The 8872-nt window shown below is 37.1% G+C and overlaps 1 long non-coding RNA gene across 1 annotated transcript; it reads right to left on the bottom strand.

Annotated features, from left to right (window-relative positions):
- Positions 1 to 3832: 3832 nt before the first annotated feature.
- Positions 3833 to 6678, bottom strand: LOC148690050 (uncharacterized). Its single transcript, XR_015958023.1, has 3 exons — positions 6436 to 6678; positions 6256 to 6344; positions 3833 to 5477 (listed from the first exon to the last, which is right to left on the bottom strand). It is a non-coding gene; the product is annotated as an uncharacterized LOC148690050 (long non-coding RNA).
- Positions 6679 to 8872: the final 2194 nt, after the last annotated feature.

Raw genomic sequence — 8872 nt, 5'->3', positions numbered from 1 at the left:
CATCGAAGACACAATCTTTCATTCATGTATTGCTTTTCATGTTATAATGTTTTATTTGAGGAATGTAATCATACAAATAATTAATTGGGTTTTCTGTTGCCTCGTGGTCTTTGGGACCGGGGACGTTCTATTTTTGTTTCCTGAAAAAAATTTGTCAAACTAATTGTCTTTTTATTTTTTATTTTTTATTTTTTTATGGACAAATGATAGAATTATATTAATAATTAAATACGAATGGAAACATTAGCATCTTCTACTAGAACATTAAACAAAAATTAAGGTCTTAATTCATTCTAACCAAATCTCCTTCCATGCTTAAGAACGGACGATACCACTATATGGGCTGCACGATTGCATTGTCGAAGGGTAAAGATAAACTTCACCGACTGAAATGACCGCATCATATTCCAAATATCAACCAAATAGACCTCCATCAACACATCAGCTTGAATCTCCTTATTTAACATTTGAACCAAACCTTTCGAATCGGACTCCACCTCCAGCACCTCCCCTGGTTCATGGATTCCCCTTAGAACACACATCTCCAGGCCCTGTCGTATGGCAGTGGCCTCAGCCATACTGGATGACAAGAAATAATCCCACCTTTTCCTTCCACCAACTTTGGAATGCCTGCAAAGTCATGCAGGGCCCAATCCACTCCACCTACCCTTGTCTCCTTCCTCCATGTTGCATCAGAATTCAGTTTTAACCTGCCAAAGTCCGGTTTCCTCCATCCCGTTCCGCTGACCTCAGCCTAGGAATAACCTCCACCATTTCTTGCCATCCCCATCTAGCCCCCTCACCATGCTCCACGTCCATTGCCGCCTAAAACTCGGTTACTTGACGTTGCCACAACTCAATTGCAAGATGAGGCATGATACAATTATCGTTAAAAACGGCTTCATTGCATCATTTCCATGTACGCTACAAACCAAATGCAATTCGTTGTAGCACAGAATCCACATCCTACCCCTAACCCATGCGGTCTAAGAGTTTTTTCCATCCCCCCCCCGCGGAAAAGTCTTGTGCCCCAAAAGAGCTCATATCAATTTGTAATGACGTACCAAACCAAAAGGCTCAGCTAAATTCATAGTTAAAAATTATATGTACTTTCGTTTCATCAGAAGCTCCATATAATTCACATATATTCTGAACCCAAATTGGACGCCTTTCCAAATTATGTCTCACCGCTAGAGAGTAATGGTACGCTCACCAAAGAAATAGCCTAATTTTATTAGGAACCATCACCTTCCATGTCGCTACAAAAAATATGGGCACTGTTCATAATAAATTATATGTGCCTTTTGAAGCCAAAAAGCACCAACATTTGTGCCCATAGACCAATAGCAACAGTGCAACAACTATGCTTCTATCTGTACCCTCTAGGCCTCTATGGGCGTTACCTTTAATCAAAGAGGCCTCTATGGGCATCACATTTGATCAAAGAGCATAGTAAGGTATGATGTGCTGAAAAGTGTAAGCACAAATAAAGGTCCTCTTGTGCCCAATTCTGACAAAGTTGTTAGATGACTGCTGCCACACATGTTAGCACATTTATTGTTTTTGTGCCCAATGTGTCAACTATTTAAAAAAAAAAAAAATTTTAAAAACCGAAATCACCTACAAATTGAGATTGAGGCTAAACAAAAAATGATTTTTTTCATAAAATTAAAACAACCCATAACCACAAACATCTATAATATTACAATTTACAAAAATATTCACAACCATTATATAGAAAAACAACCATAATTTTACATGTTCTATCCCCAACTAAAATAAAACTAAAATTATAAAGTGAATATCGGTTCTCTCAAGAATAAGAACATCAAATATTAAGGTTTTAAGTGAACCTGCACAGTTCTTTTCTCATCTTCTAGTTCCAAAATTTTCTTTCCAAAATGCTGCTTGAGTGCCACAGTGTTGGAACCTTCAAAATTTACAGAGAGCAACAAGAAATGAGTATGTAGTGGCTTCCAAATTTTCAAATTATGATACTTTATCTTTATCTCATGAGCTGTTGTATATCCTTCCTCCCACATATTAAGTGGTGTAATTCTGCTATGTATACATGCACTTGTTTGTGATTGAAACATAAAAGACTTTTGCCTGACACTTTAGATGTTCATTGATGTGCAAGAATTTGAACCAAAAGATGTTCATTGAAATAATAAATTCAAAGCTTCTACATAAGTACTTATCATCTGCCCCCTTGGGGACACAAATTATCTCGGGTTTAACCCCGTTATTAATCACATCACATTAGAGCAACTAGAAGTTTCACACAATAAATACAACAAAGTGTAGTGTTGCGCATAATCAGAAGTGCAATCATGCAATAAGTATTACACCATAGATAAAACTGCAGTAAATGAGCCATCACCCAAAATCCAGAGGATGAAAGCCTCACTGCCAAGCCCACTCATCCCCACCGATGTTCTCCTTAGTCTCATTACGTGCTAAAAGGGTCGATAAAGCAAAACATGAGTGGACCAGTTTTATCACAATTATAAAATCATCATTTAAACATAATAACCCTTGTTTTGAAAACATATATAGCAAAAAACTATATAATATAATACTACCATAATAGTAAAATCTCATTCATCAATCTCAACGAAAAACCATCAAGTCAAATTCAGAAATCTATTAATCAATCATGCTCGCATCCACTAACATAAGTATAGCAAGTAGGAAATATACTAGCATCAACTAATTAATCTTAATACCGGTAATAATCATCAACCCTAGCGTCAACTAAGACAAATATAACCTGCAAATAAATCTACGGCCGAAGATAGTTATACAACATATCACATGATGACCATGTGGTGAAAATAGATCACGAATGATCTAAAGATATTATGAATATGATCTTAATTCTCGTCCGAGACTAACAAAATAATATGCATCCACATATTTAGCATACAAGCATATGTGTATAAATATAATGCAAAAACATTTGGTTTTTGAAAGGGTTGCACTCATAGGTAAGCATAACGTCCCTCGCAAATAGGCTCATTACTTGAATCCTTCTAATCCTTAATCAACCCTGTGAATATCATTATAAGTTAAGATAAGCTTAAAACATCATTTTAATGGAACATTGTCCAATTCAAGCATTTAGGCTTCTAATTTGCATAAACAAAGGGCACCACATGATTTAAAACATCGAAAACTTAGGGTTAAGTCTCAGATCTGTCACGCACCGCCGCTATGCTTCGGCCATGTGCTACCATGCACCGCCACGATGGTGTCACGTACCAGGAAACACTCGCCGCATGGATCATCGTCGAAGGCAAACACGCAGCCGCGGTTCGGTGAGTAAGCATCACACTCACCATCGCCGATGCCACGGGCTGGTGCAGTGAGGGATTTAAAATAAATAACGAAATATGCCTTTGACATTGGAAGATTTCGTTAGAACTAACGAAATCTTAGTCTTTGTCGTCAAAGTTAACGATGGCCATCGTTGGTCACTATTGCCGGTTGCCAGAGCTTCACCGGAATTTGGAGAAAAATCCCAAAAAGTTGCTTAGAGCTTCCCAAGCTCGAATTCATCTCAAAAACATAATAAAAATCATGAAACTTGTCCTTAAAATGTTTAAAAGTTCACCTACAACCAAAATAGGGGTATGATTCATAGACAAAATTTTACATGTAGTAAGGTAATTCAATACTTGGGTCCAATTCGAGAGGGATCTGTGCACCCGTAGCCACGAACTTGTCGGAGTTCGTCCATTCACATTCGTCAAAAATTGGGAAAAAAGTATAAACATGCATGCAGGGGTTAGAGCTTGAAATTGAGTTCAACACTCTACCCAATCTATCACATAGACATAGAGGGAGAGATTTGATGTGCTAGGAACACCCACCAACTCTGAACTCGACGACATTTTGTAGGAGTTCGTATTCGGGAACAGAGGTTAAAACCCTCTAGTTAAATATATAATTTAACATCACAAAGTTTAAAACATCAACCACAAACCCAGAAATTCAGAGCATAAGGCATAATTCATTTGGGTTCGAGCTTTGAGAGTTATGAAGCTCTCGGCTTCAATGGTGCCGAGGTCTTCACTGCACCGATCTCACATGAGAGCACCATTATGATCCTTGCATCCCATAGACTTCAATTATCTAGAAAATAGGGCTTAGTTATGAAGGTAAGTGGGAGAGTGAGAGCTCTCTTCTCTCGGGTTTAGAAAGAGTGAGTTCGAGGAAGACAGAGTTTAGAGAGAGGGATTCGGAAATGGTGAGGAAAAGATCATAGAGAGTGGGCTGGGTGTGGGTTAAGTCCCTGAAACACCCTGACCCAGAATGTCCACCTGGACTTCGAATCGAGCTAGGCTGGCCGACACCATAAAGGTGACAAAGTCATATAGTGTAGTTATATGGAAAATATGAATAAATTTAAACCTAAAAGTGACAAAATGCAAGAGTGCGCTTGTGAGAGGGAATGAACTCATTTCACACATGATGTCAGAGTATAAGCAAAGTACAGTAAAAGTAAGATAAGAATTATACCATCGAAGGTACTCTCTTATACCAAACATTTGCCAAGAATCATCAATGACACGAAAACTATGCTACAAAAACTTGGAGGGGCGAAAAACAAGGGTGAGTGAGCTTAAAAATAAAGCTTTATAAAACCTTTAAAAAAAAAATGCAATAACCCCTCGTCGTAAAACAAGTATAGTTTCCAATTATAACATATTACGTATAGTATGAAAATACTTACCGCAGCTGGCAATATCTTTAGAATGCTAATTGGTGAATAAACATATAACGTCAAGTAGTCACAATATATTCCATAAATGAACATATCATATCAAATGCTCAATGACATATGCTGACACATAAGTTCATGCAGAGGTATTCTGACATGAACAAGACTGGGTGTAAAGAAATGATTTACGCTCTAGTGCTACAATCGCGTGAAGACTGACACTATGCGCATCACATACGAGTCCTAATTGCCTATAGCAATCTATGCGCATCACATACGAGTCCTAATTGCCTATAGCAATCTAGGACAGGACTGGCACCTACAATGGATCTAAAGTGTGCGTACGGTGCGAAGTGAACATATATGTGAAGACTGGCCCTGGCCTGGGCGAGTACTAACACCAGTGTAGCACATGATGAGCAGATATCATTTATATGATCATGCAACGTTAAATTGATAATTCTAGGCGACATAATATTATTCATGGCCATAAATACGATTAAGGCATCCCATAATAATACAGATACTTGTGTATCTCGTAGGATGTAGCCTAATTTCATAAATTCCGTCAATACGCTAATTCTTATAAACGTTAATCTAATCTAGGCGTAACGTAGAAAATTCTTTATCAATTGTATAAATGGAAGCTAAATAAATATATAATATTTAAAAGCAGAGACCCACTCATAGTTACTTGTGATGTCATATCCGTTCGAGCTAGGAAAACCGGAGTCTCGGATAGTAATTGCACCTAAGGATAATATTGGGATCCATTAGTAAAACTCAACTAAAATGATTAACTTAGGGAAATTGGACCGCGAATTCGGAATTAGGGCATCGAAATACCCTAAGAAAGGTCCCGGGCAAACTCTGTAAAAAGTCAACAAAAAGTCAGAGATCAACCTAGCCGTCGAGTCGGTCAACTACGTTAAAACTTTGGAATTTCACTAAAAGGATGCCAAAAATGGAATCTGAACATCGAAATTGGTCTAGGAGGGTTTTCGAGAAAATTTCGAAAAAATCAACAAAAGTCAACTAACGGTCAACAGTTAACTTTAACGGATTATTTTAGGGAACTTTAACAAAAGCTCCTGGTAGTGTTCACTTTAACGAAAAACCACATTTTTACACTAAAAAGTCAATCCTGGTACTATTCACTTTACCTTTTATTTTATCCTTAGTGTTAAAACTCAAAGTTTTCAAGCCATTTTCATTAGTTTTCCTATTATTTTATCCTCAAACGGAATATTCTGTTTCCTTGAAATATTCCTTCCAAACTTTGAAATGGATCCCGGTCGGATCTGGGTTAGGGTTAATAGTTCATAGGTTTGGGCCGGTTTGCGGATCCGATTTTGGTTCGTGGGTCGGGTTGACCCATTCTGGGTCGTGGGTGCACCACTGCAACTGCTGGTTTTTTGGCTGGTTTAGCCAAGAAAACTTCCTGAGCTCCGATTTGGGTTCAAATCATAACCATTTGCAGCATACTATATATGGATTTGATGCTATGGAAGATTAGATTAGGAATATACCAATATGGGGTCGAGTAGTAGCCGAAAAATGGCCTGCAACCATGCGAACTTCGCTAAAATCTAGGAAAATAGCTTCCCCGAGTTGGTTTCTGCAATATCGCCACCAAAACTCACGTGTAAGCTCGAAAATCGAGCTAGAAATCGAAAACTAAAACAAAACAAAGTGGTGTGAGTCCTTACCTAGTTGGAAATGTTAATAGATCGTTGGAGTTCGTCGGGGGAAGAAATGAACAATGGCCTCTGCCACTGTTGGAGTTCGAGACGGGGAAGAAATGATGATGGTGGTCTGGTTTTGGGTCAACGAGTAGTGCAGCTCACCGAAGTTGGTGAGGTGGTGGCGCTGTCGTTGGTATGTTGTTCTGCCGAAAGGAAAGAGATGAGGGGAAAGTAAAGGAGGAGAGACCGAGAGGGTTCCTCGAGTATGGGGAGAGAGTGGCAAAGATGGAGAGGAGAGCTTGGGTAAGGTGTGGGTCCCATGGGCCTGAAAATTATTAAATAACAAGGGAAAAATATCTAGGATAATGAATTTACTAAAATGCCCTTGAGTTTCGTAATTTCATAAAATCTTCACCATAACTCCGAATTCGATTCCGTTTGCGCCTACGTGTTTGTACCATCAAGTACTTCAAGCATACAGTAAAATAGTAGTTCAAACGCATCACAAAATGATGGTCAACGAAGATCAACAATCTCACCTCTAGGGGCATTTTCGTCAATTCATACTTTTAAAATTAAAAAATCCATAAAATTAGGGACGGGTTGTTACAGTCCGACTTAAAATTGTTTAAGTGAAATTACTCAATTGCCCTCCAAAGTTGTGAAAATTACAATTTGGTACTCTCAATCTTGATTCGTAAATTTCTTTCAACGTTGTACTAACATACCATAAATAGGATTACAAAACTTAAGAAGTTACACAAATATAATTCTTGAGTCAAGGCTCAATAAATTAATTAAGACACCCACTTAGGGGCAAAATAGTCATTCACACGTCTCGAGATTAAAATACAATATTTAAGGTACGGGTTGTAACAAAATGTATTCAATATAGTGAATAGTCATATCCAAGCCAATCATCTCTATCAAACAAGGGCATAATGCCTTTGAAATTATATTTTCTATTTTTTCTCGTTATTTTCTAGCCAAAATCTTTTTCTTTTTTTTTCTTTTTTTTTTTTTTGTAATACAATGACATGTGTCATTTTTAAGAAGTGGAAAAGTTCAAATGCAAAAATTAATACAAAGGTGGCTAGCACTATACTGGTATCCTGCAAAATTATAAAATAAAAAAAATAAAAAAAATGTGAAGGGAGAAGGGTTGGGGTTTTTTAGGTGTAATGGTCATCGCTCTTCGAGAGAAGGTTGGTGCCTTGTACGTGTAATCTTCACCTAAGCTTTCTCTGCATTGCTTAAAAAAAGGCCATTGAGTAAATGAAGTGTGTATATAAGATATAATATTAGTAAATTGTTGAAATTATTGATTGTGTATTTCAAAATACAACTCTTCATAGTCACTTAATATTCAATTGGTTTTAAAGTCCTAATTTCAATTTTTATCTGTAAAACTGAAACTGATGCATTAACTCATTTATAACCGTCGGTTTATAATGGCCAGCGTTCCTGTTAATTAGCCTTCATGTATAGCCTACTTTGTCTTATATAATCTTTGGGGCTTATGCCAATTTTTATGAATGATTTCTCTTTTCTTTCCTCCAACGGACAAACCCCACCTAGTTAGAACACAGTCCCATCATCCTCTCCTCTCCTAATCTCTTGTATTATCTCAAATGCTATTATAATTTCAACTTCTTATATGCCAAAGGAAAGAATCAAGTTGTTCATTTGATCCAAGTATTGCGAGTCTGTGCTTACAAGGATCATAGGTTATTGTATCTTGGAGGGTAGGGCGTCATAACCTGCTACACCAAGATATTGTCTTAGAGGGGCGAAATCTACTCTTAAAGACAATGATTACACACCTCAACCTACATAGTTGTTCTAATCAAGGATCGACGAAGAGTGTTCTCTACCTACAAAAGATAAGTATTTTATCTTATTTGGTTTATTTTATTTAATAAATTATGGAGATAAAATTATGATATATGAATATTAATTTTACATGATTTGTTGTAGAGAAATAGCACTTAAAACACGTGTTAAAACAGAAGCGAAATGCTATATCAGGTGGCTGTATTTCAATGCACACAATAATTTGCTTAAAGTTTTTGAACCAAATAGTTTCCAAACAAAAAAAATGTTTTTGAACCAAATGGTACGAATGCAAACTGTATATAGATGCTATCTGAGGGTACTAGGGGCTTATGCTGACTTAAAAGTAGCTGGCAAAATATTGACCAAACAATCATAGATTTTGAAATAAAGAACCCACGCTCCTAAATAAGAAAATTGCATGTGACTTTGGGAATAATCCAATTATATTTGCATACAGATCATGTGTGTCCCATATCTGTGTAAAAATCATCAAATAATGTTAGCATACAAGACACTAGTCTTCTTCACGAGCCTCACTCATTGGCTCGTTGATGCTTCTTCCATCAAACATTATTAACATTGTGTGAGAGTGAGTGCGCACCTAACTAGCATGTCCCTTTATAAA

This window comes from Pyrus communis, chromosome 16, assembly GCF_041283825.1.
Source record: "Pyrus communis isolate YQ-2024b chromosome 16, ASM4128382v1, whole genome shotgun sequence".
Classification (NCBI taxonomy): Eukaryota; Viridiplantae; Streptophyta; class Magnoliopsida; order Rosales; family Rosaceae; genus Pyrus; species Pyrus communis.
This window is presented reverse-complemented; position numbering and strand designations above follow the sequence as displayed.